Source organism: Mus pahari, chromosome 13 (assembly GCF_900095145.1).
Source record: "Mus pahari chromosome 13, PAHARI_EIJ_v1.1, whole genome shotgun sequence".
NCBI lineage: Eukaryota > Metazoa > Chordata > Mammalia > Rodentia > Muridae > Mus > Mus pahari.
Window position 1 is genome coordinate 25,948,217 of NC_034602.1, and position 8,285 is coordinate 25,956,501.

Below are 8,285 nucleotides of genomic sequence, written 5' to 3' on the forward strand. Positions count from 1 at the left end.
GCCCTTGTTTTGTTTTTTTGTTTGTTTGTTTGTTTGTTTTGAGTCAGGGTTTCTCTGTATAGCCCTGACTGTCCTGGAACTCACTTTGTATACCAGGCTGGCCTCGAACTCAGAAATCCGCCTGCCTCTGCCTCCCGAGTGCTGGGATTAAAGGCATGAGCCACCATGCCCAGCCTAAGAATGTCTATGGTGGTATATACCCGTGTCTCAGCACTTGGAGGGTAGAGTCAGGAGGATTGCTGCAAATTCAGGGCCAGCCTGTTTTATATAGTGAGTTGCAGGCCACCCAGGGCTTGAGTGAGAACCTATCTCAAAAAATAAATGCATAACTGAATTATGAAACATTGAGTTAATGTCATCATCTCTGTTTTCAAAGCACTGCACTAGTACTAAAGGTAGAATAAGAAAGCTGTGCTTCTTTGAGGCTCCAATGCAAAGTGGAGAAAGCAGAAGGTCAAACATGGGACCTGTTTCCATGTAGGAATTACTGGAAGCCTAGCATTGTCGTAGATGCCTGCAATTATACCAGTAGGAGGCTGGGGCAAGAGGATTCTTAAGTTTGAGACTGTCTTGGGCTCAGTGAGATGCTATCCAAAACAAAACCAGAAGAGATGGGGAGCAAGGGAGAGGATAAGAGAGAAATCTGGCAAGATTGCTCAGTGGGTCAGAATAATTGCACAGACATGAGGCCAGAGAGGACACTGGGTATCTTGTCACTCTCTGGCACTGTAGTTTGCCTTAGGCCATGGCAGCAGTCTGAGGCAGTGGCTTGTGATGGCTGTCACAGGCTTCAGGTATTGGGGTCCTTAACAGTTGCCTGTGGCCAGTGTTACAGATCTAATCCTGGGGTCTGAGGCTAAAGTGCTCCCTGGATTTGTGACTCACACATGTATGCACGCATACCTGTGGATGCCCTACCCCCACCCTGCTTTCATTCAGGTCCTCTTGAATATTAGGCAAGCACTCTATTATTACATCTCCAGTTCCCTTTCACTTTCTTGATAGTTCTTCTATGTGTAAAAGTTTTAAATCTTGTTGAACCGCAGTTCTGTTTTAAGCGGTTTTAATTCCATTGTGGAAAATTAATAGTCCATAAATCTACTTATTTTTAGACTGTTTAGTTTTGTTCATTGAGGTACACACATCCTCTATACCAGTACCATATAATTTTATTTAGCTTTGTAAATGTTCTTTTTGACTCTACTCTTTATAGTGATTCTCACCATCACGCAGGCTGACTTCAAACTTCTGATTCACCCCACCCCACCACCGACACACCCCTGGATTTCTTTCCTGTCTTTATTGAATTCTCTTTCCCTTTGAGCAACACGGAGAATGTGCATCTCAGTGTTTTTTCCATAGACAGTTTTTAGTTTCTTTTCATCTTCTGAAAAATCAAGTTGACATTCCTTTTTAGGTTCTGTGCCCATGTCAGTAAAGTTCTTGGTATATAACTATTTGTAACATAGCTATTTAGTCTTGGGTTTTGTTGTGGTGGTGGTTGTTATTTTGTTTTTGTTTTTCTTTGTTTGGTTGGTTGGTTGGTTTTTCCAGACAGGGTTTCTCTGTGTAGCCTTGGCTGTCCTGGAACTCACTTCTATAGACCAGGCTGGCCTCAAACTTAGAAATCCGCCTTCCTCTGCCTCCCAAGTGCTGGGATTAAAGGCATGAGCCACCACTGCCCGGCTAACTATCTAGTCTTTGTGCCTATTGAAGTTAGTATGGACTAAATGAATTGACTTTTTATTTTTATTTTTTAAAGATTTTATTTTATTTATGAGTACATTGTCACCATCCTCCTCTTCCTCCTCTTCTTCTTATTCTTTTCTCTTCTCCTCCTCCTCCTCCTTCCTCCTCTTCTTTTTAAGATTTATTTATTTTATTTATATGAGTACACTGTACTGTCTTCAGACACACCAGAAGAGGTAATGGGATCCCCCATCACAGATGGTTGTGAGCCACCATGTGGTTGCTGGGAATTGAACTCAGGACCTTTGGAAGAGCAGTCAGTGCTCTTAATCGCTGAGCCATCTCTCCAGCCCCTTTTGGAAATGTTATACCTAACATTCTCTCTGTGTCTGTGTTGAGGGGTTCATAGTACACTTGTGTACACATTTCTGTGTGTGTGTAAAATATGCTGTAAATTGAAGTTAAAAGCCTGGTAAATGCTAAGCAAGCGCTCTACCATTAGCTATCTGTAGAATCAGTGCTGTCTGGCCTCACGTGGTATGTTGTTGCTGCTGCTGGGGACTGGGGAAGTTGAGACAAGGTCTTGCTTTGTATAGGCTTTGCTGGTCTGAAACTTGCTGTGTAGACCAGGCTGGCCTTGAACTCATAGAGATCCCTGCTTCTGCATTCTGAGTGCTGAGACTAAAGGCATGTGGTATCATGATTGCCTTTTTCTTTTAAAAAATTATTTATTTACGTGTATGTGTGTATGCCTGCCTGAGTTTACGTGCACCACACCCATTCAGGCACCTGTGGAGGCCAGAAGAGGGTGCGGAATCCTCTGTAACCAGAGTTAAAGCTGGTTGTGAGCCATCTGATGTGAGTGTTCAGATCAAACTCAGGTCCTCTGAATGAGCAGCAAGTGCACTGAAGCATCAAGCATCTTCCCAGCCCTGGTTATACTCTTTTGTCTGTCCCACTTGAGTCCCATGAACCTCCTAACCCACCACCTTGTCCCAGATGTTTAGAGCTTTGCTACCAATTCTTGCAATTCTTCCTGGTAATGCACAAGGTTAGGGATTGAACCCAGGGCCTTATGCTTCCTAAGAAGCATTTTAGCAGTGGATCTGCATCCCAGCCCCTTAGTACATTGTGGATGGATGGATGGATGGATAGGTGGGTGGGTGGGTGGATGGATGGATGGATGGACAGACGGACTCCATTGTTGTGTGACACTGTTTGTGGGGAGATGTGCACAAATATTTACTCATCCAGACTGTGAACGGTGACAGAACAAAGAAACATACCACCAAAGCCAGCTGGCAAACGATTGAGTGCCCTGGTGTTATGTACAGGAGTAGGGGTGAAGAGTTATAAGACAGAAAGACTCAAAGACTGAATCACCAAAATCCACCCCACACCCGAGGCAGCTGGACAAGTTGGAGAAAGTTTCAGGCAGCTTAGCTGCTCTGAGCCTCTGAGGTAGCTGGTCTCGTCCAAACTGTCTCTCATGAGTTCTTACTGCTTATATATTTTGGGGAATAAAGGGGCATAGTGATTCTTGCTCGTTTCACGGACATGCTGAAATCTTTTTTTTTTTTTTTTTTTTAAGATTTATTTATTATGTGTAAGTACACTGTAGCTGTCTTCAGACACTCCAGAAGAGGGCGCCAGATCTTGTTACAGATGGCTGTGAGCCACCATGTGGTTGCTGGGATTTGAACTCAGGACCTTGGGAAGGACAGTCGGTGCTCTTAACCACTGAGCCATCTCCCCAGCCCCGCTGAAATCTTTTGAGTTATATACTTCCTGGGTTTTAGTGAGTTTGCCCTCTGGATGGAATAGTCACAACACCCAGAATGTATTTCATTTTAACAGTTTCTCTTCATGATGCGATATTTTATCCCTGAGGAAAGTACTATACAACATCCATATGACTTTTCACTCACCTGAACCAAGTGTGTTTTTCTGTGTGTTCATGTGTGTGTGTGTGTGTGTGTGTGTGTCTGCATGATTATATGTGAGAGTGTATGAGAGTGTGTGTTTGTGTTTCTGTATTTCTGTGTGATCATATGTGTGTCTGTGTATCTGTTCGTGTGTGTTCATGTGTATCTCTGAGTTAATGTGTGTCTGTGTACATATCTGTATATTCATGTGTGTGTCTGTATCTGTGTCTGTGTATCTCTGTGTTTGTGTGTGTATGTGTGTGAATCTATGATTTTGTGTGTGTCTGTGTATGTCTTATCTGTTCGTGTGCGTGTGTGTCTTGGTGGTGACTGAGCCCAGGGCCTTACAGATATTAGGCAATGCTCTTCTGTGGAGCTATACCCTTGCCCTTGTGTTTTGTCTAGCTGAAGAATCTAAATCTAATTTTTTTCCTGTCTCCCCTTTCTTGCATACAAGTACTCCTGATGGCAGAGGACTGGTGCCAGAAGCAAATTCTGGGTGTGTATATGATACACATACATAAATGCAGAAAAGAACACATACACACCTGAGTTTTTTCCAGGACCCAATAGTGGGAAGAAGGGACTGACTCCTACCTGCAAGTTGTCCTCTGACCTTCATACATCACCACCATGGTGTACACACACTAAATAAAAGGTAATAAAGATTTTTAATAACCATTTATGATTTTAAAATTACAAACCTAGGAATAAACAGGAACTTCTTTGATGTGGTAATATCTGTTACTTATGAGTTTTTTCACCAAGGCAAGGAACAAGAAAGACGAGGATTTTTCTCTCTGTATGGGAAGTCATAGTAAATGCAATATAACAACAAAAAGAAATAATAAAAAGGCACAAAGCTTGAAAGGAAGGGGAGATACTGTCCGTGCTCACAGGTCATGTAAGGGGTTCCAGAAAACCCAAAAAAACTGACAGACAAGCTGTTTCTTTGTTGTTGTTTTTTGTTTTGTTTTGTTTTTTCGAGACAGGGTTTCTCTGTGTAGCCCTAGCTGTCCTAGAACTCACTCTGTAGACCAGGCTGGCCTCCAATTCAGAGATCTGCCTGCCTCTGCCTCCCAAGTGCTGGGGCATGAGCCACCACTGCCCAGACAAGACAAGCTGTTACTAATAAGACATTGCAGAAAACGCTGCAGGATATAAGGCTAATATATGCCAAGGATCAGCCTTGATTGAAGAGGGGATTTGAGACCGGCAAAAGAAACACCTCGAAATCAGTGAGGTAGGGTGCAAGCTGACAGCTCTGTATTCTGCTTGAGATAGCTCCCCCACAGATCTCCAGACAGCTCTGTAGACAGTCCTTGGCTTTGTAGTCTGCTCAGGACAGACAGCTCTCTCACGCTAGAAAAAATTCTAAAAGATCTGTGTTCACTCTCCAAGCAGTTCTCTCTTACAGATCAAAGCCCAGTCTTTTATTTACATATCAAGTCAGTTACTCCAGGTTTCCTTTTGATTATCCCATGAATTGGCATTTTATGACCAAAGCACCTTGATTCTTAGGAAAAGACAGCAAGTGCATTTTTTTTTAACATTGAAAATGAATTCAAGTGAGCTCCAGAACAGCCAGGACTACACAGAGTTACCCTGTCTCAAAAAACCAAAAAAAGAAAAAGAAAAGAAAATGAATTTAGAGATCTGCCTGCCTTTGTAAGCACAGACAATAAACTAGCTGGGTGGGATTCTATCCTGATACCATTCCCACCATGCCTAGACTTAAATTGGCTCTGTCCCAGGCTGACCTTGAACTCAGGAATCTGCCTGCTTTTGTATGTTCTTTTAGGTCTGTGAAGCTCCTTATACAATTCATAGTGCATCGTTATATTTTGCATAGTTGAGAAATTATATATATATATATATATATATATATACATATATATATAGTTTTTCAAGACAGGGTTTCTCTGTGTAGCCCTGGCTGTCCTGGAACTCACTCTGTAGACCAGGCTGGCCTCNAACTCAGAAATCTGCCTGCCTCTGCCTCCCGAGTGCTGGGATTAAAGGCGTGTGCCACCATGCCTGGCTGAGAAATTATATATTCTTGAACTCATGTTCAAGTTCAGAGTTCTTTCCCACAGCCTTAAGGGCTGCCCTGAAAGTCACAGTGTTTACCATTTTTGCTGAGGAACATAGATACACCCTTAACCCCCAGACTTGTGCTGTTTCTAATTATCATGGAGTCATTACCCTTGGCAAGGGAACTATTTCCCAAAGGAGGAACATAAAGTAAAATAAGCACATTATCATACAGACAATCCCTGTGCCCACAGTAACCATAAACAGACTTGGAGGCCCATGCCCTTTTGACTCTTCGCCAGGGGTGAGAACCATGCTAAGCAGTCCCTTCCATAGCAATGTAGGACAAATATACAAAACTCAGTTGCTTCCCAATACACTCACAGTGAGCCAGAAGAAAAATGGAACATAAGACAGATTTAACAAAATGCTTATAAAATGCTGATGAACAAAACCAAATAACTAATAACATTGTCCATGTTTATGGATAGGATGACTCAATGTTGCCGAGATATGTGAGTCCTTCCAACCCAACCTGTAGGTTCATAACCATCCCAAAGTTCCAGTAAGTTATTTGTGGTTCTAGATAGATTGATTCCTAATTTACATGGAGAGAGGGAAAAGACACAGAATAGCCAAACCAACACTGAAGTAAGGGGCTTCACTTTGAGAACTGAAATTCTTTGGTCTTCAGACTCAAAACAAGGTGGGAGTGGGGGTGTCAAGATGGCTCAGTGGGTAATGGTACTTGTCACCAAGCACGACAACCTGAGTTCTATCCCTGGACCCACATCCTAGAAAGACACAACCAACAACCAACTGAAAATTATCCTTTGACTTCCACATTTAAGCTACACACATGCACATAAATAAATGAAAAACAAAATCTTACACTGAGACAGCCTCTTATTGTCAAAAGACAAGCACATACTTCATGTACTAGACAAGTAAACCAGTGCAAGAATGGGGCCCACAAATAAGACAAGAAATACTGTAAGCAGATTTTTTTTTTCCAAGACAGGGTTTCTCTGTGTAGCCCTGGCTGTCCTGGAACTCACTTTGTAGACCAGGCTGGTCTCGAACTCAAAATCTGCCTGCCTCTGCCTCCCAAGTGCTGGGATTAAAAGCGTGCGCTACCCCGTCCAGCAAAACAATTTTTTTTTTTAAAGTGCGTGCTAATCCCAGCACTTGGGAGGCAGAGGCAGGCAGAGGCAGGCAGATTTCTGAGTTCAAGGCCAGCCTGGTCTGCAGTGTGAGTTCCAGGACAGCACGTGCTATACAGAGAAACCCTGTCTCGAAAAAACAAAACAAAACAAAACAAAAAAGTGTGTGCTAAGGGCTGAGCTACACCACAACTAGAAATTGTTTTGTTTTGTTTTGTTTTTTTCCAGTAAATAACAATCTCAGGGTCCACAGTGTGAACAAATATCCTGCAACATATACTCTTAAAACTTAACCCATTTTGGGCTAGAGAGATGGCTCAGCAGTTAAGAGCACTGACTGCCCTTCTGAAGGTCCTGAGTTCAAATCCCAGCAACCACATGGTGGCTCACAACCATCTGTAATGAGATCTGACGCCCTCTTATGGAGTGTCTGAAGGCAGCTACAGTGTACTGACATGTAATAATAATAATAATAATAATAATAATAATAATAATAATAAGAAGAAGAAGAAGAAGAAGAAGAAGAAGAAGAAGATAAAGACCTTAATTATAATGACAATTTACAACCCATTTTAAAAATAAGCTAAAAATAAAAACAAAAAACAACCTCTCCAAACTGTGGTTTAGTGTCAGGTCACTCACTGAGATTCAGAGGGCCTGGCCTCCATCCCCAGCATTCAGCTTCAATCAGGTAAAGGCAGGAAAATCTCTGCGAGTTCAAAACCAGCTTTGTAAAGTGTGTAATGAGACACTGTCTCAAAAGACAAAACAAAATTAGAGCTGTGCATCTGTACCCAGTTCTTGGGAAATAGAGGAAGGATGCCGATTTGGGACCTCCTCGACTGATTATGAGTTCCAGGCTAAATAAGATCCTGTCTCTCAAAAACAGGAGGAAGAAGAGGTGGGAGGGGGGGCAGAAGAGGGAGGAGGGGAGGAGAAAGAGGATAGACTGTGGGAATGACTCTTGTACCTACTTAAAACCAAGCTCAACCCCACAGGTGTGTGATCCCAGCACTGGCATGCCCTCACCAGGGTGCCAGCCAGTGCAGCCAAATCATCAAGCTCCAGTTAGCTTTAAACAAAGAAACTAGAGGGTAGAGGAAAAAACCCAGTACCAGTCTCTACCACACACACACACACGAGGGAAAAATTGCCATATTCCTACCATATGATTCAGCAAGCATGTTCCTTGGTATTTATACAAAGTTGCTGAAAGCATATGTCCGCCCACCTAGCTACGCATTAATGTTTATGGCAGCTTTATTCAAATTTACCAAAACTAATAGTGCCAAGCTGGGGACCAAGCCTTTAATACACAGGCAAGCTTTTGGAGGAAATTCTAGGTCTGAATAGAATATATAACATAGAACTATAACATCTGGGCTGGTGAGATGGCTCAGTGGGTAAGAGCACCCGACTGCTCTTCCAAAGGTCCTGAGTTCAAATCCCAGCAACCACATGGTGGCTCACAACC